The sequence below is a fragment of the Equus caballus genome, chromosome 3, assembly GCF_041296265.1.
Source record: "Equus caballus isolate H_3958 breed thoroughbred chromosome 3, TB-T2T, whole genome shotgun sequence".
NCBI classification, from domain to species: Eukaryota; Metazoa; Chordata; class Mammalia; order Perissodactyla; family Equidae; genus Equus; species Equus caballus.
In genome coordinates this window covers 57,997,921-58,022,861 of record NC_091686.1, presented here as the reverse complement: position 1 = coordinate 58,022,861, position 24,941 = coordinate 57,997,921, and the positions used below count along the sequence as shown (strand labels likewise).

Sequence of the window (24,941 nt, the reverse complement as noted above, 5' to 3'; positions counted from 1 at the left end):
GACAAAATGAACCCTGTACAGGTAGGGATAAACTTTAATGTGTACTGGAGAGTTAACTAATTTTTTCTCCTCGCTCACTAGGGGGTCAACCACAGGGATTAATTGAGCATAGGAGTTTGTTAGAACAAAATGAAAAAGCTTCATTTCCTCTGCTTGTTTAACTGGAATTTTAAAAATCACTGTAATTAATGGTTTACAATTTTGATGTAAATTTTAGACAAATTATCTTCGTTTATCTGAATTAGTTTCATTGAAAATGTAAATCTAAAATATATAAAGTTCTACTTAAAGTCCTATGCAAGATCAGTAAATATGTGCATGAGTGCTATCGTTTTCTGCCACTTCTCTACCCCCTGTTCCTCCTATTTGCCAATCACACCCACGATGCCATCACTAATCAGTCCAAAGACTGTGTTTTACTGAGACAGGAAACAGGCTATGCAAGTTTTTCAACATGGCGCTCTAGGCAGCAATTACCAATTGCTCGAAGTTGGTAAGGGAGGGCAAATTTATTTTACATTCTTGTGTAATGAGGAACCCAAAGATCTTTAATATATGGTCTCTGCCCTCAAGTGAATAATTTAATCAAGAAGATAAGTAATGTGTAGAAGTTGACTAGCAAACCACATAGCACATGATGGAGGATGTGTAAGTGTTGGAGTAGGTGAACGCTACAGGATTTCACTCAAGGAAGAGAAAATTGGAGTCTGGGATTATCAAGGAAATGTTCATCAAAGATGGGGTTCTTCAGGTGCACTGTGAAAGCAATTTGGAGAGATGGAGAGGATAAAGGAGGGAATTCACTGATATTGTGAGTGGTCCTCAAATCCCCAAGTACACTAGAAGCCGTGAATGCATTGTAAAAAGCACATAAAAATTGGAGTTCAAAACCCCATTCTACCTACCACTTACCAACTGTGTGAACTTGGACAAGTGACCTCAGCTCTTTGAATCCATTTCCTCATCTATGACAATGTGGATGATAATAACCAAATCATAGTATTTTTGAGAATGATATGAAATAACTTAGAAGGCACTGAGGTCAGTGCCTGGTGCATAGCTCAACAATGTAATTTAACTCTACTTCCTTCCTGTTCATCATTGCCAATCATCTCCTTTGGCTCAGCAAGTTTCTCTTACAGAAGATTTTGTTCCATATAGAGCCTTCCCCTCCCATTATTGCTTTGTAGGGCACTCTTCCAATTCTAATCATGTTAAAAATTCAGAAAGGGTCATTTAAAATAAATACTTCGAAGGAGCCACAAAACCGTGAGTACTTAATTTAACTGCCATAGATTTAAATAAATGTAACATTTCACATTTCATAAGCTCTACCTTAAACCCAAATACAATATGCTGTTTCTCAAGAGCAGGACAGTTTAAATGATTGCACGTGCTAGAGACTTTGTGTTATGAGCATTACATTTTCTTATCATGTGTGAATACAGTTATTATATTTTGTTGGCTCTTTACTGTTCAAACTGCACAGGGTATAGGGGTAATTTAGTCATGTGGTTCCTGTCATTACACTGTCAGCTCAGAGAAACCTGAGCTCGGCTGTTCCAGTGTTTGCTATACTTCCTCCCAGCCTTCAGGCTAAAATGGGAGTGCAGAGTTATGCGCGTGTGGAATCAATGAATATATTGTGTTCAGGTTATAATTAATTGGATGATATAATTCCATGTTATCAAATTTTCTGCTGGAAATAAGAATCCACCTGCAACATCTGATTGGTGATCCATAAATCGTAAAATCATGTTTCCTATGTGTTTTGCAGAATGGTCACAGAACTTTGTGACTTGCCTACAAATGTAACAGCTAAATAGATAGTATGTGCAGTGTAACAGATTGGGTTGTGAATTGACAAGGAGAAACCATATGCATGCACACACACACACACACGTTCTCTCTATTCTGCCCTCTCTCCGTCTCTACTCTCTGCCCAGAATATACAACCTAAAGGAAGTGAGGTAGCTACACAGAGCAGAAACAAATGCAGTATTTTTACCAAGGTTTTTCTCTTGCTTGTGACATTCCTGGACTTTGAGGACCTTGCTAAGGTTGGAAAAGAGGCTGAATTCTTGCTACTTCCATGCTGTTTTCTACTTCAGTTTACATCTCATTATTGACACAAGTAATCTATGTGCTTCTTTTAAGGGATTGTTTAAATACGTCAGCTTCTCCTGGTTTGTGAACCAAACTCAGAACTAGCAATGCTGGCTAGGGTGGAAAATGGTCGTTACCTGAATGTCTCTGGAAAATAGGTCTGCATGTGGCTTTCAAATGCCCCAGAATATCCATCTCCTCAAACTATTATTAGATACTTCTTTCTTTTATCAGTATGTCTGGGGCCTCTTGGGAATGGAAGGATATAGCAGCCTGCTGAGAAGATAGTACAACTTATGAGAAGCATGAGAACCACTAAGAATTTGTAGTTCGTCAATTAGTTAATGCTCACTATCTTTTGAGATGAGAGGCTCAGAAAGGTACATTCAGATTTTTGGTCTCTGGGCTCACATGCAATTTTGGATTTTTGCTCTTAGTATCAGTTAGAACAAGGTCTTACTCTAAGTTTATCTTCAAGTTTATCACATGCTCAGGATCTTGTAGTCTTAGCATTGATGCCTGGAAACTTGTTCCCGAGTACCTGTCCGTAAGCCTGTCTTTAGACCAATGCCTGTCAGTAACAAGGGTTCCAGTGGTCCAAAGTAAGACAGTTTTCCAAATTTATGGGGGAAAATTTTAGGAGTCTATGAAATCCCAAAGTCAGGAAATTATTGCCTTATACTATAATAGGACAAATGAATAAAAAGATTAAAAGGATCCAGCAACATTTTGACTCACCTATCACAGTAGTTGAAAAAAACAATTAGGGCAAATTCTAAAGTCGACAGTTACTCTGTTCTTTTCTCAGCTCAGAGCAAGCAAGACATTTTTTAAGTATTAGGATAAGGACATTGGTCACTGCCAGGCAGAAAATATGATAGAAGGTAAATTAAATCATATTTTATGTCGGGTTTATATAAAAATAAGATAGGTGGCCATGGCTAACTCTATTTAGAGAAATTGCTTGAGAAATTTACCTGGGGGAGGTGAACACTGGGGAGGATTTTGCAGCAGTAATTAGTTGATAGATTCAGGTAGTGTCTCTGACATCACTGGCTCATCAATCAACTTGCGCTAAGGGCGTAGCATGTACTCAGAATTCTGTCAGCTTTTATATGGCTTTTGATTCACCTACACAGTTACGCATCATCCCGTGCGTGCCTAGTGTTTACTATTTCCCCAGCGTGACAGACTTGCACATGCCCACTGGACACAACTAACAGCCAGAGAATCTATGCTTTTCTATTTGGCACAGGCCTATGATTCTGGACTCCAAAGTCCTAAGAGAAAGTTCTTTTACTTGCTTTTTTCGTTTGTTTTAGTTTTAGATTTAGGCTTTTGCACATACCCAGGCGACAATCACTTAGTGCCCAGTTTCAAGGCCTTCCCCAGTAACGCGATTCACTGTTGATAAATCACTCCTAAATGTATTGTCCAGTTAAGTCTCCTTAGTTGGGTGAGTTTAATAATGATGTTATCTTAGACCAAGTTGCAAACAGGAACTACCTCTCAGAGCTGAGTCAGTAGTTATTTGGCTTTATATTTTCTGTCCTTATAATGACTAATACCAGGTGGTGCTTTTAGACAGCTTGAGATTTATGAAGCACAATACCTAAATCACAAAAAGTGTGGCAATAAGAGCAAATAATTATACTGTGTTTACTCTGTACAACTGTATTTGCAAGGCACTAAATACAGTATATATTTTACTTTATGTAAACCTTTTAAAAACTCTATGATGTAGCTACTACTATTGTTATTATCCCCATTTTACAGATGTGTAAACTGAGACACAGAAGAGGTTAAGCAATTGTCTAAAGTGACAGTGCATGGTGGAGCCAAGTCATTTGACTGCACAGTGAGATACTGAAGCTGTTGACTTGGTTATTGATAGGAGTGGTGCAACCATCACATAGAAAGGCAAATGTGTGGGCATTATTACCTTTCTAAACTACAATAAAACAAAGGGCTAAAAAAATATTATTTGTTATTAATTCGGTTGCTGCTTCAGCTGTTTTTTGTCTCTACTTAAATCTCTGTATAATCTACTGAAAGACATTACATTAAATGTAGACTTTTATTGGAGGTCTTGGGAAGGACCTAAATTGATAAGAGAAAAACAGGAGACTTGAAAAAGCAAAACTTCTCTACTATAGAAATGAGTTTCTGACCAGGTGTGTGTGTAGTTCCTTGCCTATATCATCAATACCACCACCACCTGCATCATCATCATCATCAATATCATTAACATCACTGTACCATGGTTTTGATGCCCAAATGAAGAATTTTCTCCCCAGAGAAAACATTGTGCTACTCATTAAAGACTGCTTCCTTCTTCCTACATATTCCATTCCATCAAACTTTCTTTTAAATAGAAATTTGTTACTCGGCATTGAGTTAAAGGTGTGTATAGGGGCTGGCCCCATGGCTGAGTGGCCCAGGGTTTCGCTGGTTAGGATCCTGGGCGCAGACATGGCACTACCCATCAGGCCACACTGAGGCAGCATCCCACATGCCACAACTAGAAGGACCCACAAGGAAGATATACAAATATGTACCTGGGGGGATTTGGGGAGATAAAGCAGAAAAAAAACAAAAAAAAGGTGTGTATAACTCTCAATTTCATTAAATTTTTCTAAATTTAATTTCTAAAGTGAGTTTCTAAAATTTCTAAGTTTTATTGAAAACATTCATGAAATTTTTCACTAAATTTCAAAGAACTCATTAAAGTAAAAAAAAAAAAAGACTCCTGCTAACGCGCTGCACTTCTCATTTTATTTTAAAATTTTAAATATTGTTCTCCCTCTGTGGTATTTAGTTGAAAGAGTTGTCTTTGGAAATTGTGCCATCTTTGTTCATCTTACCTTTTTTTTTAAAATTTTTTTTAAAGATTGGCACCTGAGCTAACAACTGTTGGCAATCTTCTTTATTTTTTTCTGCTTTTTCTCCCCAAATCCGCCTAGTACATAGCTGTAGTTCTAGTTGTGGGTCCTTTCTAGTTGTGGCATGTGGGATGCCGCCTCAGCATGGCCTGACGAGCAGTGCCAGGTCCGTGCCCAGGATCCAAACTGTCAAAACCCTGGGCTGCAGAAGCAGAGCACGAGAAGTTAACCACTTGGCCATGGGGCCGGCTCCTCTTTGTTTGTCTTTAGTTTATCTTTGTTGGCCCCTAGGACACAGTGTCTTATGGTCCAGGCATTGATTTTGGGAGAGTGGCTTTATTATTGTCATTATTGAACATTTTTTCTTTAGATTGGGTGGGAATCTCTGATGAGTGTTGTAGTTAATTTTAATCCAAATAGAGAAAAAAAATCGTTTTATTTCCTGGCATCAAACAAGATTCACTTTACTATTAGGAAAATTTTAAAGAAGTTTAGTGCTTTTTCCATTATAGTATTTGTGTCAGTCCTGGCCTATTGATGGTAATGCTGTTGGGTAGAAATGCCTGAAGCACTAGCCCTGCCATATTACTCCTAGTGAGCTCCACAGACATATCCCCTACTGGGGCCAATGTGGCTGAACTGGCCCTTGTGGTTCTTATTATGATAATAGGAGGCAGTTTAGCAAAAACCCATCAGAGAAGAGTGAGGAACAAGATTCATTGCTCATAAATCCTGAAGGGTCCAAGGCCCACCCACTCTCCCCTCCCCCCAGCCCATGCCGACACAGTGAGGTGGGAGGTAGAGACAGAGAGAAAGAGCGTACAGACTTGGGACTCTGCCTTTATTTCAGTCCAAGGGTAGGTGTCTGGGCTTTTGCAGGGTCATCCATTGCTGGCTAATTCGAAGCATAAGAGGGGAATTAGGGCATGGGAGAGTGGAGGCAGGGTCCCTCAAGCAGTCAATTATCTAGGTCACCCAGGGTTTTCTGAAAGGAGAACTTCATGGGCGCGGGTGGCTCAGTTCCTTATCTCGTTTTGCTAGTAGCTGTGTCATACAGCTGGCAATATGTTTATTCAAAATGGATGTCTTTTGAAATGGATGCTTTGGCAATCAAAAGCTTAATGTCAAACACTTACACTATAATCAAAAGCTTAATGTCAGGCACTTACACTACAGTATCCATTTCTCACAACTTCATTCTGCCTGAACAACAAAACGCTTTAATTGTAGGCCTGCATCTACCTTTCTCACCCTACTCCACCCCCGCAGGGTAGATATTCCCACCCAACTGGAAGAGAGTAATCACTCTTAGTAGTTTAACAGCTGCAATGAACTGAAATTGTTAATTCTACTTCAAAGGATGAACTATTTATTTCACTTTTATTAATAGTATGAAGATTAAGAAACAGAATTTTTTACTCTACTCACTCAATAAGACTAAGGAATTGTTTGCTATTCTGCCTTTTAACAGGTATGGCTCGTCCCAGAATGCAGTTCTTTGTCTTCATTTGCATCTATCACATCTCTTTTTTTCATCTCTTCTGACAACATTTTAAATCAAGCTAATTCTTCTAACTTGAATGAGTGTACAAAAGCACAAACAAACAAAACGAAACTCCTAACTCACTTCAGAGGTGATCAATCATTTCACAAAAAAATTGTCCTTTCTCTTATACTGTAGTTGTCTGAGAGCAATGCCCAGCCAGGGGCTATATTTCCCAGCTACTCTTGTATCTGGGAGAGTCCAGGAGATTGGTTCTTGCCTATGGAATGTGAGGGGGAACGAAGTCTGCCAATTTCTCATTTTGGCAGCGTTATACAGATAAGCACAGCCAGGTGTTTCGACATGTTGGAAGCCACGTGTTGAAGATGGCAGAGTCATGAGATAAAAAGAGTTCAAGTTCTTGAGCCAACACTTAGAAGAGGAAAACTGATCAGGAATACACAGTTAAGATTTGACATAAGGGAGAAGTAAAGTTCTATTGTGTTTGAACGTTGTAACTTTTAATTTTCACACACACACACATAAATATATAATATTTACAGAGAACTTTCTGTGCCAGGCACTAAGGATACTTGGAAAAGAAGAGATATGTTTTGGTCTCAATGACAGTGAGCTGCCTTATTCTCCAGAAATCTTCCTCATGTGAATTTCTCTTTTCCTGGCTTTTTATTTTTATTTATTTATTTTTTACTGTCAGCAGCAAGTTATTCAAGGCCCTATCCTCTTGTTCTCTGTAATCAATCCTTTATGATCAATTATCACCTCCACGAATGACTTCTAAATCCGTTTCTCTGGTCATGACCTCTTAACTATGTTCTAATTTTTCATTCCAATTGTTTATAGGACATCTTCACTTGAATGTCCACCATCATCCTTAGCTCAACTTGGAGGCAATATAGAGCTATGATTAACAGCAGAACAGAAAGAAGTTTAAATTATGATTGAAGTTAAATTTTCTACGGCACGACAACTATTAATTGAACAACCACCAAACTAATTGTCTTGTCACTAGCTTATGTTGTTTCTCTCAATAATGGTTTTTTCCTAAAAGGAAATGCAAAATGCATGCCAACTGAGTTTTAGTCAAAAGGAATTTGTTTGTGTGTCTCTCACATAAATAAGCTGACAATGAACTACTACACACGCTAAGAAGAGTTGTAGCTACAGCAATTTGAAGGCTTCTAAGCTTCACTTTTCATTCTGACATAAAAACTTCAAGCACCTGTTTACCAAGGGAGCCTTTAGAAAAACGTTTGCCAACTTTAACCTCTTTCCAAGTTCTATACAGAATGAGGGCACAAGGGCAAATATCTGAGCTTGAAAATACTCATGTCCTTGCTTGCTGGAAGAGTGATGACCTGGTTATCAGTTCTGTTTGCATACAGGTTCCAGAAGATTGTGTGAAAGAGAAGGACGGGGCACGTTGGGGCCTGACAGTTGTTGCCTCTACCAACCCTTTTCTGAGACCACTTCCTCTTCTCCAGAACAAGAAAGACCAGACCTCCCAGCACCCCAATTCACTGTGCTTAAATACATGTTTCCTTTCACTAAATTGTAAACCTTTTGAGGGAAAGGATTTCTTATTTTATTTTGGTATCCCCAGGTCCTAACTCTTATCCTGACGCATAATCAGCATTTAATTGGTGTTTAGTGAAAAAAATAAATGAGCGAATAGCTTGTTTTTTCCATTAGATGAGAAAAAGTAGTCAAAAGAGTTCATGAATTCATAGGATTCTGACTTTTTTTCCTTCTCTATCTAGCCTAAACCCTCTGATCTCATCATTGCCCTTGAGTGTCTCCCTAAGCCCCCATCTGTTTTCTTTTCATTCAAATTAGTAAATACCTTTGTCTCTAGCCATTTATAAATAAATAAATAAGCTGAGAGGTAGGGGAAATATAATGATTCTTGATCTTTACTTTCCTTTAAATTGTTAGGAAGATAGCAAGAATTTTCTTGAAATTAGAAGAAACTTTAGGTCTGTATAGCAAATACCTGCCTTTGCTGGTAGGGTAGCAGGGAGAGGCAGGGTCAGTAGCATTCTGAGAGTTGCAAAGCTGGTTCCTTTTCAGGGCAGCATTACAGGGAATCTGAGAGCAGCTGAAGGTGCTTAAGGAATGATTTACTCTGGTGGTTGCTAAGGCCTTGCCTTGTTAAAAAATACGACGTATGGGTCTTATGGGGGCTCATATCTTGTTTGCTGAGTATGAAGAAGCCCTTTGGGAAGAAAATTTTAAATTTGACTTGATTAGCCATGTATAAATATATCTAGATTTCTACCTTCAGTATTGAATACAACACATAAACCTAAAACATGAAGGTGATTTTTAAGGAACATGTAATTGTCATTATCCCTAAATTAAGCTTGAATATAATTTTAATAATAGTTATTTTTTAAAGAGTTGGCTATCTTATCCTAATAAGGCAGTGTACTCTCCCCACAAAATTCTGGAATAATAGTAAATACTGACCATTGAAAATCTCTATATGGAACACACAGCTTTTCAGTGACAACTAAATGCCCTGGCTAATTTAGGTGACTGACTAAATTGTCCTTGAGGCTAACAGTGAGCGATAGAAAGATCAATTTCTTAGGAAGAAATAAATGCATGTGTGTTTAAGAATTAGTTCATTGGTGTGACAGGTTGGTTTCAGAGACACAACTCATGAGATATAAACATGAGGTGGTTTTATTTTCTCCAAAATGGTTAAGAACAGTGTTCTGTCAAACCCTCTTTTCCTCTGAGTGGCAGCTCCCCAATGGCATCTTATTCTAACCGCCATTTTGGGTTACATTTAACTGTTAGAACAGTCTTATCCTAGTTTTGAAATGTAGTTCTGTTTATTCACAAAATTCCTATCTCATACTTAATTCAAAATGCTTTCTGGCCTGAGTGCAGGCGGACTGATGGTTCTAGCATCTTGGAGTAGAGGGACCTTCTCACACCCATCTTGTTATTCCCTGTAATCGTTAGTTTGGGCATGGAAGAGGTAGCAGAAGAAATTTCCTTATAAGGCTGTCTATGGTGAGTTGGCCATCAGTGGTGGTAAGGTTGCTATCCCATTTTTGTCTGCTATCGATGGGTATCTGTTTAACATCTGTTAGTTCCCTAGGTGGTTCACTGTGGGGAGTTCCCCACATAATTCTCTGCATAATTCTCTCCAATTTATTCTAGAGCCTTTTCTTTCATTTCCCTTTACCCCAGTCAGTTCACCGCAGTCTCTTACTGCAGCAGAGCAAGAGGTCCTAATGCCCAGCGAGCGGCCTACATATAGGGTGATTGATTGTACCTGAAGTTGACTTTGCCAGACAGACGATTGAATCCATGGTGATCTCCACGCCAAATGGAGGACATCCTCATTTCTCATTCCCTCCATCTCCTTCCTTGTCTTTTGACAATGTCCCAGTAGAACTACTAGCCCAAATGATCCCGTTAAGTAAGTTGGAAAATTTACCCCTTTCCTTGAGAGATGTATCGCTGTGCCAAGTCTCACACTGACTTTGGAGCATGGGCTGTATTTCCGTCCTTGTTTGCAACCTCAGCTAGTGCTCTTGTGCAGGGCACACCTCTATGGTCTAGTGCCCAGCCTGCCAGACCGGTGTCTCAGCGCTCTCAAGATACAAGATGATTCCTCTCACCAACAGGGTCACATTGAGTAAGGACTGTAGGGCACCAACAACCTTATGGATTAATGTTGATGTGAATTCCTTCCTCCTGACATGAGGGGAAAAGGGTGGAGGAAAAAAACCCTACGTTATGCCTGAAAGCAATCTCACACAGACCCTCTTTTATAGCTCTAGATGATAAAAGTCTGCAAAGCAGTACTCTTCCTTGCCTCTTGGGAGTAGGGGAGTCATGTGACTTCTTTGAAGTTGTTCCTAGATCAGTGGTTCCCAACTTGGGGCAATTTTTACCCCCAGGGGACATTTGGCAATGTCTGGAAACATTTTTGGTTGTCGCAACTAAGAGGGAGGTGCAGCTCTGATCTAGTGGGTAGGGGACAGGGATGCTGCTAAACATCCTACAATGCACAGGACAGCGCCCACAACAAAGAATAATCTCATCCAAATTGGCAATAGTACTGAGATTGAGGGACCCTGCCCTGGAGTATTGAGCATATTGTTCCTCACTTTGCTAGGGGTCCAGAAATGACCTTACCCTGACCCCTCACATCAAGGGACCGGGAGAGCTAAGTTCTCACTTCTGATTTTTCAGTTAGCTATGACTCCAGGCAAATCTATGCATCAATTTCTTCTATCAAATGTGATGAAAGTATCTATTGTACTGACTTTACAGGGTGGTGATGAGAATGAAATGAGATAATACATGTGAATATTCTTTGAAAAAATTTCAAAAAGCCGCGAAAGTCATTATTTCTGTTATGTCGAGAGTGTTCCAGACACAAAAGCATTTTGGCTGACTATACCTGAATTACTCTCTCCTTTATCCCCTTGCTTAACTGTAACATCAAACAATCCATTCTAGAAATACATTACTTGTTTAAACATAGGATAAGTTATCTCGATGAGAGAATTTGCTAGAAGTACTTGTCTTTGGTATTCATCTTTTCTCACGCTCTATTACTTCCTTGTTATCACTTTTTTTGTCCATGTTGATGTAGTAGATTATCTCCATCCCCGAAAAAATTAATTTGAAGTTGGGCTAGTTTATGAATTAGTAACATCATCTAAAACACCATCATTTACGATCAGAGTCTGAAATAAATCTCTATCGTTTTGAACTTGACATAAATGAAATAAAGAAATTGACCTCGGGCATGCACAGTCATTAACAGTCATTTGATACAAAAACACATTAAAGGGGATGAGACATTATAGAAAATCTATGTACATATGAAAGTGGTTCCATAGTGAGACCCGTACCAAAGCAGTGCTGAAGGCAATGTGAAGAGCGATTAATGTAACCTTATTATCAGTAGTTGGCCATTTACCAAAACAGTGTGGTACCTTCTTAGAGTGAATCTTTAGTCGGCAATCCAATTGCAAAGCTTCATCTTAAGAGTTCAAAAGGATAAAATGAAAAATGCTATTAGGATTATGCATCAAAAATAATGTATTACAGATTGAGAAGAATATCACGGATGAAAGCCTTTTAGTTTGCTCCTTTTGAAGCACTGTTTTAAAGGGCCATGCATGTCTAGAGCATGTCAAGGTTTCATATTGCTATGTTGTACATGAAACGTGTTAGTTCTGGGAAAAAAAGTAGCACAAGTGAAAGAAAATTCCCCACTTCCTATTTGATAATTCTGTGATCACACAGAAATGACACATCCACATGTGGCACTCCCTGTGTTTCTCTGGAATTTAGAGGGAATCTTAAGCGGATACCATTAGTCTCTTTTTTCCTTGGTTAAGATTGTGATACTAGCTATGGTTATGTTTAAATCCATTATTTCCTTTAAGATTTTAGTGCTCCATAATTTGCTCTTCCTGTGCTAAGATCGCTAAATTGTGCCTTACCGTTCTTACATTTGCTGAGTCCTGTTACATAGAAACGAGGGGCACGCAATGCCTTAAGTGCTATTCTTGATTTTGCCTGGGGAAGAAGAGCCAGCATTGCTTGGCATTTCTAGGGTACAGAAGGGTGTGTAAGGAATTGGAATTGAATAAGGGTAAATGTCCTTTGATTTCTTCACCCACAAACATTTATGCATCTGCTTTCTTTTCTACCATTTCTTTTAATAAAAGAAACACCCTTTTTACACTCCTTCAAAATACTCCAGGTTGGGCAAGGGGGAAGAGGTGGTAAACTGGCTTGTAAATTTGTAAACTGTGACTCGAGCTCTTCTCCTTCGGAATGATATGATATGAACGCACACATCATGAATCCAAGTGAAGCTATCCTTACTAGGTGCATAATCAATCACGCCATTGCTGAGTTTGCTCTATGGCAGTGGCGGCGTTGCTGCAATAACGTAACAAAGCATTCCCAAACAATGGCCAGCATTTAAATTGCTACTTAATTCAGACTGACAGATAGTATTACTGATGAGACATAAGGACCACAGCTCACCACAGCAGTTCACAGCACTTTATGGCATGTTACTGCCTTGTTCTGGACGATGCCCGGCCCATTTCTGGTGCTCAGTGAGTGTTAAATAATACCAATACTGTCAAAGGCTTCTTATTTTTCACCCAGGGACGTTTATAATTCTCTGCTTCATGTGCTTTCTAATTCTTCATGCTCAATGATGGGAATGAAAATTAATTACTCTGGGAATTTGAATGTCGCCTTGACAAATCATTCCTACTCTGTTAAATAATGTTTTCATTGGTGAAACTAGGAGGTCCCTGGACCTTGTCCTGTTGTTCTGGTCCTCTCTTCCTCCTTCTTCTGCCCTAAGATCTTTTTAGAAATGCCAAAACTGAACAAGAGTAATTGCCTTTTAATTTAGATCTGGGATTTAGATGCGATTTATTTTAAAACCTTCTTAAGTGTGGCATTTGAGTCTACTTGAAATTCCCAATTTCTATTCCTGTAGCTGAGCCAAAGATGTCGTTTTGATTTCTGAGCTGCACATTCCTGGGAGCATGGGTCTCATTTGTGTGAAAAAGAGAGATGTTAGCTCATTTGAAGTTTCGGTTGACTTATAGCTCTTTTTTGACCTTTGCTACTAATAGCTGGCAGAGAATAAAACCAGACATGTCAATCACTGTCTAGATTTTATAAACTATTGACTGTTTCTTGAAGGATGGTAATGCTTATTTTATTGGCCTCTTGTACCATAGAAGGGGATTTATAGAGTGCCAAAAAAATGAAAACCATGCCTAGCTAGCATCATCCAGATCTGCTGGTAATAAAGTCACTGAAATTAATAACTATCAATTAAATATAAATGAGCTGAAACCACACCAAGGAGAGAATCAACAGCATTTTAATTCCTAGATCTCTTTTGGCATTATCATATTTAATGCTCTGTAAAGAGTTGAATTAACTAGTTTTCCTGATTTTTATTAAGCTGAACACTTAATGTTAATGGTTTTGTTCAAATTTCATAACTTCTGAAGGAAGACCCTACGCTTGCTACGCATCTGTGCTGTCATCCAGGGCCTACCCCTTTTCTGCTTTACTCCTCCTTATACCTTGAAGGTTTTTAGCTCTTGGCACACTGCCATTCTCTTCAACACAATTCCTGCCACGATTGTTGGTGATTTCTAATACTCTGGCCTCTCAGGTTCTTGAACTTGTATCCTCCAATCATTTTGTCTTACATCTTGCCTTAGACACTCATTCCATTGTCCATACCCTGGACTAACACTTCTCAAAGTGTAGTTCACGGTACCCTGAGGTCCCCAAGACACTTTCAGGGGAGCCATGGGTTAAAAATTATTTTCATAATATTGCTCAGATGTTACTTGCCTTTTTCATTCTCATTCTCTCAGGAGTGTACAATGTTTTCCAAAGGCTACTTGACATGTAATATCACAACATATAGAATGTAGAAATGGATATGAGAATCCAGCTGCCTTCTATTTAGCCAAACATTAAAGAGATGTGCACACAACAAAAAAACCAACAATCCAATTTAAAAATGGGCAAAGGATCTGAACAGAGATTTCTCCAAAGAAGATATACAGATGGGCAAGAGGCATATGAAAAGATGCTCAACATCATTAGCTATCAGGGAAATGCAAATCAAAACTAGAACGAGGTATCACCTCACTCTGGTCAGAATGGCTATAATTAAGAAGACAGGAAACAACAAACGTTGGAGAGGATGTGGAGACAAGGGAACCCTTGTTCACTGCTGGTGTGAGTGCAAACTGGTGCAGCCACTATGGAAAGCAGTATCCTCAGAAAATTAAGGACAGATCTGCTATATGATCCAGCTATTCCACTGCTGGGTATCTATCCAAAGAACTTGAAAACACAAAGGCATAAAGATACTTGCACCCCTATGTTCATTGCAGCATTATACACAATAGCCAAGACTTGGAAGCGACCTAGGTGCCCATCAAGGGACGAATGGATAAAGAAGATGTGATATTTATACACAATGGACTACTACTCAGCCATAAGAAATGATGAAATCCGGCCATTTGTGACAACACGGATGGACCTTGAGGGTATCATGCTGAGTGAAATTAGTCAGAGGGAGAATGTCAAATACCATATGATCTCACTCATAAGTAGAAGATAAAAACAATGACAAACAAACACATAGCAATGGAGATTGGATTGGTGGTTACCATAGGGGAAGGGGGGAGGGAGGAGGACAAAAGGGGTGATTAGGCTCACATGTGAGGGGATGGACTATAATTAGTTTTCAGGTGGTGAACACAATGTAATCTACACAGATTAGAAACATATTATGATGTACATCTGAAATTAAAATAAATAAATAAATAAAAGAATAAGAGATGGATCAGAGGTAGACAAAGGAACTATTTTGAAGATTGGTTCTACATAAATCTTTATTTTTTTTCCCTCAATAAAAATAAAAATAAAAATAAAAATGAATAAAAAATAAAAAAATAAAACGTGTATGCAAATATTTGAAAAAAAGGCGAGATGTGAACAAATGTAAAACAATGCCACTCATCACTAATGATTTTGTTTTGAAAAACAGTTATTTTTTATAAAAATATGTTATGTTAACATTTACTAGGTTTATCATTAATTTAATTGAATTAAATATTTTTAAAATTCCTGTGATAATTTCTAATACAGTAAATATCAATAGATATAATCTACATAAAAATACTTTTTCTATCAATTTTTAAGAATATAAAGGGGTCCAGAAACCAGAAAGTTGATAACTTCTGCCATTGATCAAATTTCTGAAACTGTCTAGAAAGATAAAACTCCCTTTTTATGTATTTTTTAATTTTAATTTTTTAATTGCAGTAACAATGGATTATAACATTATATAGCTTTCAGATGTACATTATAATGCATTTCGAATTCTGTGTCGATTACATCACGTTCACCACCCAAAAACTAATTATATTCCATCCCCTCACATGTGAGCCTAATGACCTTTTTTTGTTTTGTAATGTTTAATTCATCATAGACTGATGCTTTTGGAAAATGAAATAAAAATAAATTAGAAAAAAATGTGGATGCAAAAAATGCAAGCCCACTGATCAAATGCTTGGGTGTCATGGCACTGTCAAATTCCTGTTGAATTTTCTACTTGTTTATTCTGAATTTCTGCATTTATCTCATTGTGGACCCATATGAAGTTCACAGATTAGTTCTGCTCTGCAACCGTCCTTTGAGTAGCACTCTTTAGAGCTTGTCACCAGTAACAGCCATTCTTCCAGAGAAGCAACATCCCATGCTCTGACCACAACCTTCTGTATTTTCAGTTCACTCCCTTCAGTACCTCAACTCCAAAAATCCCTTCATTCCCACCAAGACCTTCAATCCATCTCCCTAGCACCTTTTTACTTTTGTTCAGTGCCCTCAATTTCTTATTTCCCCCTTAAACTTTGTAGTCAATTATGATAACTACTTCTTTGCGACATTCTCAAATCCCTTGCCCATTTTTTTGCTTCCTTAAACACACTCTGATGACAAAACTCTGTTTAAATTCTACTATGCATCCCTATGCCAGGCCTGCCTCCACACAGATGAATGTGGCTGGGGAAAAAACCCACAGCCATGCCAATAGGTCTTACTGTATATGCATGATGGTAGTTTCAGTTGAGCCCTGAATTCTGCCTGTAGCAACCAATTTTTTCTAGTGATACTGTGGTATCAAACAACCTCACAATCTCAGTAGTGGATGCAATAAAGGTTTGTTTCTCATTTACTTTAGATGTACACTGTGGATCACCTTTGACTCTCTACTCTGAGAGTACGCTAATGGAACAGCTCCTTCCTGGGGCTGCTGCTGTACCCATGGCAGAAGGAAAGAAGAGATGGTCGAACCACATGATGTTTAAAGCTTCTCTTCTGAAGTGCTACATGCCACTTCTGCTTATATTTCATTATCAAAAGAATGTCATTTGGCCAAGTTTAGCACCATTGGGGTGGGAATTATAATTCTGCTGCAAGGACAAGCATGGTAAGGAGGAGCTAGTAGGAAAGGGCACTGAATGTTTTTACATTAGTACAACCTACCACACTATTCAAGTTTACGATTGCTTATCCAATCACTCTTCAGTCCTCACAAATGAATATTTAATACTTTTTCCCCTCCCTTAAGCCTCCAGTATCCCCTCTCCCATCCTTACTCCCTGTTGATGACCTTGATTCTCATTTCACTGAAAAAATAAAAACAATCAGAAATTCCACAAGATCCCACCTATCCACCTACCTTCATTTGTGGTCATATGTGCTGCTTTCCCTTGGATTAACTTTCCACACTCCTACTTAGGGCTTAATCCCTTCATTTGTCTACTAAATCACATTGCCTCTCACCTACTCAAAGTCATTTCCTCAACAACTCTTTTCTCACTTCTACATTGTCAGTTTCTACTCTGTATTGAATTATTCTCATTAATATGCCAATACGCCATTATTTTTCCAATCTTAAAAAAAAACAAAAATAACTATTTCCTGACCTCATTCCCTCTCATGATACTTCTCTATTTTTGTTTCTCATCTTTGAAAGAGCTGTTTATGCATGCTATCACTGTCTTCTCTCTTCCCATTCTGTCTTGAGCCCACTGCCTTTATCAATGCCTCGATAACCTCAACATTGTTAAGCCAATAGTCAGTTCTCAGTCCTTCTTTTCCTTGACCTATCAGCAGCCTGGAAATCATTTCTCTAGTTGCCATTCAGAACACCACACATACATGGTTTTCATTCTACCCCTCTGACCATCAATTCTCAGTTTTTTTGTGGTTTCCTCCCCATTTCACTAACTCCTCCACTTAGGAAGTAGTTTAGGAAGCAGGAGTGGATTTTTTTTCTCTGTTACTACCCTCTCCATTGGTAAACTCATCCAGTCTTCTTATTTTAAGCACATTCTACTTGCTGCTATCTCTCAAATTTATAACTTAAGCTTGGACCCCTCCTTTGATCTCCATACTTGTAAATCTGATGCCTGTTTTATATCACCACTTGGATTTCTGATAGACATTTCTAATGTAATATGTCCTAAAGTCATCTCAAACCTCCCCTAAAACTGCTCTTCTCATAGCCATCCTCGTCCTAGTAAGTGGTAATTCTATTCATCCATATTTCCCAGCCCCAAATCCTCATAGCTATTCTAGATTCTCTCTTAGTTTTCACTTGGGATTTCTGTCTGATCTATCAGCAAATTCTGGTAGCTCTATCTTCAACATATATAAAAAATTTGATCTTCCCACCAATTCCACTGTTACCACTGGAATCCAAGTCACCATTTTCTCTCTTATGGATCATTGCAATAGCCTCCTACTTGGAGGCTTCCTATGTCTTCCTATGTCTGAACTTGCTTCTTTCATCTATTTTCAGTAGAGTAACAAAAATGTCTTCCATTGCAGAGTAAAAGTCATTGCCATGACTCTAGTAGAATGACCCTAAGACTTATTTTCCATATTTGGGCACTTTGAAAGTGAAAGGGGAGCTAATAAGAATTATGCTGGAATAAGAGGCATAAACTAGGATTGTACTGGGAAAACTAGGAGGCATAGCCACCCTACCACTAAGACCCTACAGTAATTGCCCTCACTTTTTTCTCTACCTTATTTACTTCAGTATCTCAGTTTCTTACTACACAGCTTGTTTATTGTCTGTCTGTCCAACTAAAATATCAACTCCATGAAGACAGATTCTTTCCTGTTTTTCTTCTGTCTGTGGTGCCCAGAAGATGCTCAATAGATATTTGAATAGGTGACTCAGTGAAGTACACCCCTGTTAATTCATGCAACAAATATTTATTGAGGAGTTTTCAAGGCACTTGTTCCTGAAGGTCAAAAATAAGACATGTCTAAAAATTTCTCAAGGAATTTATAGACTAGTCAGAGGTTATTTTTCCATTTTTCAATGGAATTCATTTTTCAGACTTTTACCAAGACCTTTAAACATTAAAAGTGTAGGTCTATCCACTCAAAAGCACTCACTGCACATCAGACATTAGGATGGTTGTAGAATACGGAGGTAACAAGGCACATATGGTCTCTTCCCTGTAGAGTTTCAGACACCCATGGGAGGGGTGGGCACATAGATATGTTACTACAGTGCAGAGTGCAGCACCTCTGGAGCGGTCAAGTGGTATGAGACCGGGGCACTCCACTTGCTGGGGAGGGGAGTTCTGCACAGCTAGTTAAAGAATGTCTACTGAGTCTTTGCCGGGCCAGCCATTGTCTGTGTGTTTTACCTGTATTAAGTCAAGAAATCCTTACAAAATCTCTACGAAGTAAGCATTATTATTATTCCTATACAAGTGAGGCACAGAAGGCTAAGTGGGCCAAGGTTGTACAATTAGTTAAGCATAGAGATTGAATTTGAACCATCAATTCAAATGGCAGGGTGGGCCTCAGAGTTTCTGCATATGACTACTAAGCTATATTAGCTCATTAATAGGTTCACCTGAGATAATCCAAGTTTACCCTTGTTGTCCAGATGTAATTGTTAATAGAGTTCACTTTTATTCTCCAAAGTGTCTCAGTTGGGATGGAAACTCATGTGGCCCTCCTTCCCACAGGTCATACAGGAGGAGATGGTTGTGGATGTATAGAAGGAACACTGAGGGAAGCTAGAGCACAAACAGAGTCCAATATACTGTCCTTCAACCGTTTATATTGTGTTCTGGAGTGGCTCCTTTTAGAGTAAGTTTCTTTTTTCATCTATGCTTTGCCTTGCTTAGAATTAAATGTTTAGTTTTTATTAAAACATCAATAACTAAGGCTGCATATATAATCTTTGCATACAAATAAAATTTCTGCTATTTTAATGTGTGCTTTTGGAGGAGCTCAAAGTTAATAAGGAGCCAAGATATGGTCTAGAGACAAACATGATCTCAATGACGTAGATGCCACTGCAGCAGAATGAAATGCCATCAGTTAGTGGTCCATAAGATAGAGCTGTGGTTTCCAAATCCTCTGATTGCATACTCTATCTGTGAAAAATTTTGGACATGAGCCACCAATATATCCAAGTAATATATATGTATTCTAAAACATATGCAGAGATAGAAATGAAAATGGATGTGCGGAAAATCAAATATAATGATTATAAACTACTTTTTATTTGTAATTTATTAACGGAATGATGATAAGAATCCTTTACTCTCAGTAATATAATAATAATTTACTGTGAGCAAGGTAATTGAATATCCCATTATTTTAAAACTTTTGGCTTACAATTTTTCATACAGAGATTTGAAGATCTGGTTCACTTTATTTGAATATTAGTTTTTAATTTCTATCGTAGGTTAGCGATACCTCACAGAGATAACCGGATGCAAATGGAAGGAGTGCAGTGTTAGCTGTATTTACTAAATCCTGACTTTCATTTTCATCCCAGATACTAATTATGCAAATGTTTTTATTTTGGCTAGTAAATTCCCTGATATTCGTTACTAAATTTTCTTTCAAATTACTCAGAGGATGCTGCATTTTTCTACATTTAATACATGAGTCCAAAACCCACAGCAACTTCTTGTTTAAAAGATTAATAAACAGGTTAGAAAATGTTGATTACAAGGTGTTTTTTTAAAATAAACTTTAATTTTAGAATCGTTTTGAATTACAGACATGTTGCAAAGAGAGTACATTGAGTTCCCAAGTAGCCTGCCCTCAAGTTTCTCTATTGTCATCATCTTACACTGGTATGGTACGTTTGTCACAACTCATGAACCAATGTTAATATATTATAACTACAGTGCATACTTCCAGATTTCCTTAGTTTTTACCTAACATCCCTTTTCTGTTCCAGGATAGGACATTAGTCCTTAGGCTCACTAGACTGTGACAGTTAACTTTCCTTGTTTTCCCAGACCTTCCGTGGGTTTGATGATCTTGACTGTTTTGAGGAGTACTGATCAGGTATTTTATAGAATGCTTTGAAGTTTTTAAAGTGTGCAAATATGAGTTTTTATAGATGGTACAAATCATATTATATTCCTTTTGTAACAAATGCATACAGATGTAGAAACACTTAAAAACAATCATTTTAAACAACTCTCTTCTCATCTTTTTTAAAAAGCAGCTTCTTGATTGTTCATTATTAAAACTTCACCTTTACGTTGAGTGGACAGATTACATAGTTATTATTATTTTGAAATTATCTGCTAGGTGTCATATGGTGCTGACCATGGAACATCTCAGCAAATTTGGAACACATGTCTTCTTTTAACCAAAAAATGCACCACTCGTCTTTAGTTTAATAACTCTTTTAAGACTTTGATGTAAGATAACAAATACATCACTGGGTTGCATAACAGATTCTCTTGCTCCCTCCCCAACTCATCACTGAGGTATTATTATAAGAACTCTATTGTATTTTAGACGCCTTTAAAGAAAGGAATTCCATCAGTGACTTCTTACAGTACTCTGTATACTGCTGGCTTTTATTGGGCTGCTATAGCTTGCCTATGAACAATGAAGTGAATGGGCTAAAAGTGTGGCATTATCTCTGTAACTTTTCCTCATAATTCTTTCTTTATTCCAGGCAAAATAATTGCTCCATTATTGTAATTTAAATTTTGCGGGAAAACACACTATTTAAAAAAAATTAAAGAACTCATTTTCTGTCAATGATCTATCTTTCATGACACATCTTTAATTCTGTGGTGCACAAAAAGTTAGTTTTGATGTATTTTCTTTTTTAAGCAGAATCTAGCAAGTACAGGACACTGTCATATTAGATTTACCTATACTTTTGTCTAACTTTAGAGAAAGCATATTACCATGTGGAGATTGTTGTCCCAGTTCTTGCTTTTTCCAATCTTCCGATCTGTGTTTTCTACATCTTCCTAAGCCATCTACTCATAGAGGAAAGGATATTATTTATTATCTTGTCTCCATTGTGTGTGTGTGTTTGTGCGTGTGTGTGTCTTCAGCTAATTTTTACCAAGGAAAAGAAGAATAAGGCTTTCCTAAGTAGTATGTGGCTTTTAGAATTTTTTCTGTTGGTGAGGAACTGCAAAAGGGAATTTTATGTCCATCATGAAATTTAGTAAATTTTGCAAAATTAAAGGTGATTTTAAACATGACTCAAAAATTATGGATCTATATTTTCATGTTCTGAGTGCTTAGTTTTAATATGTTCTTACTAATTGTGGTGACTTCAGGCCGTCATTAAAGAAAATCTCAAGGAACACTATTTAAATGATTTATAGTTAAGGGTAGTAGATGTAAATCCATATTTCAAATAAACTTGTTACTAATTACAAAGATTTTATTCTACTTCTTGTTAGGTATGATTGTGTCTTTGTAGTTTTCTATGGCCGCTAAAGAGCTCATATAAAGGATGGAAGAAGCGTCAGCCTTTCTATTTTCTTGTTTTTCTTTTGGGCTTGCATTATTCTTACTGTGTTAAAACTCTTGCTATTTTTCCTGAAATTTTTGATCCACTTGTCAACTTGTGATGATTAACTTGGTTAAAACTAGATAATATGATCTATAAATCCAGCTAACCATGCTCATGTATATTGAAAGGTATTTCATTAGTCTGAAAGCAAGATAACATTTTAGGTCCATATAATCATTGATTAGTGGTCCCCCAAAAGATATGTCATCCTGGAACCTCAAAATGTGACCTTATTTGGAATAAGGGTTTTTGCAAATATAATTAAGATAGGGATCTAGAGATGAGATCATCTTAAATTATGTGGGCCCTAAATCCAATGATGGATGTCTTATACATGACAGAAAAGAAGACGACTCAGAGAAAGATACAAGGAAGAAGGCCATGGGAACACAGAACCAAAGATTAGAGTGACGTGTGTACAAGCCAAGAAATGTCAAGAATTGCCAATAGCTGCCAGAAGGTGGGAGAGGCAAGGAAAGAGTCTCCCTCACAGCCTTTGGAGGGAGCATGGCTGTGCTGACACCTTAATTTCAGACCCTAGAACTGTGAAAGAGTACATTTATGTTATTTTAAGCCAACAACTTTGTGGTAATCTGTTATAACAGCCCTGGGAAACAAATACAGCTCCCATGATCCACTCTTCTGTCTGTCCCATTCTACCCAGAGGATACTTAAATAGTGTACCTGAATCCTGCACACCTGCGTGTAAACTGAGCGAGAGGAGAGTACCAACCTATGTGCTGACTATCGGTATCTAAATATTAAGAGAAGTCTTTGTATTGTCCTCACATCGTAAATGCATTGTCTTGCACAATACTTGAGGAGCATCCACCTCACTTTAGAGACCATGGGGAGAGATTTTGTAGATTTCAAAATGTATCTGTTTGATTGTTTGAGCCATATCTCAAGAGTCCTATCAGATAGTATACTGAAGCCACAGAGCAGCAAGTTGTTATTCTTTGAAAAGCTGAGAAAATAGGATGGGGAAGGACATGGCACCAAAACATGGTATTTGGAGGATGTAGAGAAGGGAAGGTGGACACTGAAGTTAAGCTTCTGGGCTAGGATGTGGCCCTGACCTGAATACACAAGTGCCTAACATAGCTCTTTGGGACCACACATATAAATAGACTTAATAAATTTGGAAAAATATTTCTATTTCTTTTCAGATGTGATTACATCATTATTGGATTTTAAATGATTAAAATAGTATTAAATGCTTATTGTAGAATAAAATGAAGATAAAGAAAAGTGTAAGACCTACGATGCTATCATTTGGTGTATCTCCTCTCTGCCCCCACCTCCCAGTGTGTATATTTTCAAACTGCGATCACAGAGTATAGATTTTTATTTTCAGCTTTTGTTCACTTACCCTTTTATTGTGTGAATTTTAATATGATCAAAAACTATGGTGTTATGGGTTGACTAGTGTCCCACCAAAATTCATATATTTAAGTCCTAACTCCTAGTACCTCAGAACGTGACCTTATTTGGAAATAAGTCATACTAGAGTGGGATGGGCCCCTAATCCAATATGACTGATGTCCTTACAAAAAAAGCGAAATTAGACACAGATACTCTCACAGGGAACGTGCTACGTGAGGATGAAGACAGAGATCAGGGTGAAGCTTCTGCAAGCAAAACGATACCAATGGTTGCCAGCAAACCACCAGAAACTAGGGGAGAGGCATAAAACTGATTCTCTCTCATGGCCCTTGGGAGGAACCAACTCTGCCAACACTTTGACTTCAAACTTCCAGCCTCGAACACTCTGAGACAATAAATTTCCTTCTAAGCCATCCAGTTTGTGGCGCTTTGTTATGGCAGCTCTAGCAAACTAATTCATACGGGTGTGATGGTGAAGTGTGTAAATAAGAGAGCCAGGAGATCGGGGCCCAAACCTCAGCTCTACCTCTGACAAGGTATGGCATTGCGGGCACACTAACCTGGCTATGTCTCCGCTTACTAACTGTAAAATGGGGAATGACAATAGCTGAGATGTAACAGGGTGGTTACAAGGATTGAGTCCATTGGCATATAGTGGTCATTGAAATAATCTTGTTTATCACTCTTCAAAACATTAGCAACTGAATATTATGTCTGATACGTGTACCTTAACTTATGCAGTCATTCTCATCACTGTAAATACCATTGTAATGAACACAGTTTCAAGTAAATATTTTTTCCATTAGGCCAGATTCCTATATGTGCGATTCTTGGGTGAAAAGTATTAGTATTTTTGTCTCTTGATACTACGTTTTTAAAAATTCCTACTCTGAACAGCTATGTTTTAAAGGGATCCCCTCATTGTACCTTGGCAATCATTAAGCATTACAATTAATTAAAATTTTTTGCTCCTTTCATAATATTATTATATTTGCTTCTTTTTTATTATTATAATGGTAGTAAGACTGAGTCAAATTTGTGAATTTTTGAGTGCCGACAGTTAAGTGGTATGTACTTGGTTGATGAAAAAGCAATCTGGTTCTCATGTGAAATACACTCGAGCCTCTGTCTTGAGAGGGGAGAGAAGTCAAGCATCTTGAAGCCATTTACTCCAACCTGCTCTTTTTCCCTGTGAGCTGTTGGACTTTAGTGCTAATAAAATTCACTTTTCTTTCCAATTTTATTGCTGATAGCCTGCAGAACTTCTCCTCACTCTAGATAAATTGTTAAGACAATCTACAAATGTTTTGAAGTGACATGTCTTCCATTTACTGAGCAACAAGGGCCTGTGCTCAGTACAACCTTGCAGAGACTGAACTAACACTGCATTAGGCCTTTGTAATGTGCAAGGTGCCAGGGACTTTGTATGTGAACCGAGACTGAGGAAAGGGGTGGAGAGAAATGGGCAGAGCTGGTGCTTTGATGCTGTCGGGAGCAAACGCATATTGATCAATGCCTCTATGAATAACCACCTGCTAATATCACATTATCATGGCTTAAAATAAACCATCCCACAGACAGTGTGTCTCAAAACAAGCTTTTGTCCTCAATGCTGTCTTGCTGGGTAAAATCT

General features: G+C 38.0%; 1 protein-coding gene across 4 annotated transcripts in view; it reads left to right on the top strand.

The window, feature by feature from the left end:
* Positions 1-24,941, top strand: part of ARHGAP24 (Rho GTPase activating protein 24) — a 719,869-nt gene that overhangs the window by 140,738 nt on the left and 554,190 nt on the right. For 2 of the 4 annotated variants that reach the window (XM_070263498.1, XM_070263499.1), the window contains exon 2: positions 19,095-19,218. The exons of the other annotated variants lie outside the window; for them this stretch is intronic. The gene's annotated coding sequence lies outside the window, so the exon portion shown is untranslated. The remainder of the gene's footprint in view (positions 1-19,094; positions 19,219-24,941) is intronic. 4 annotated transcript variants of the gene reach the window in all.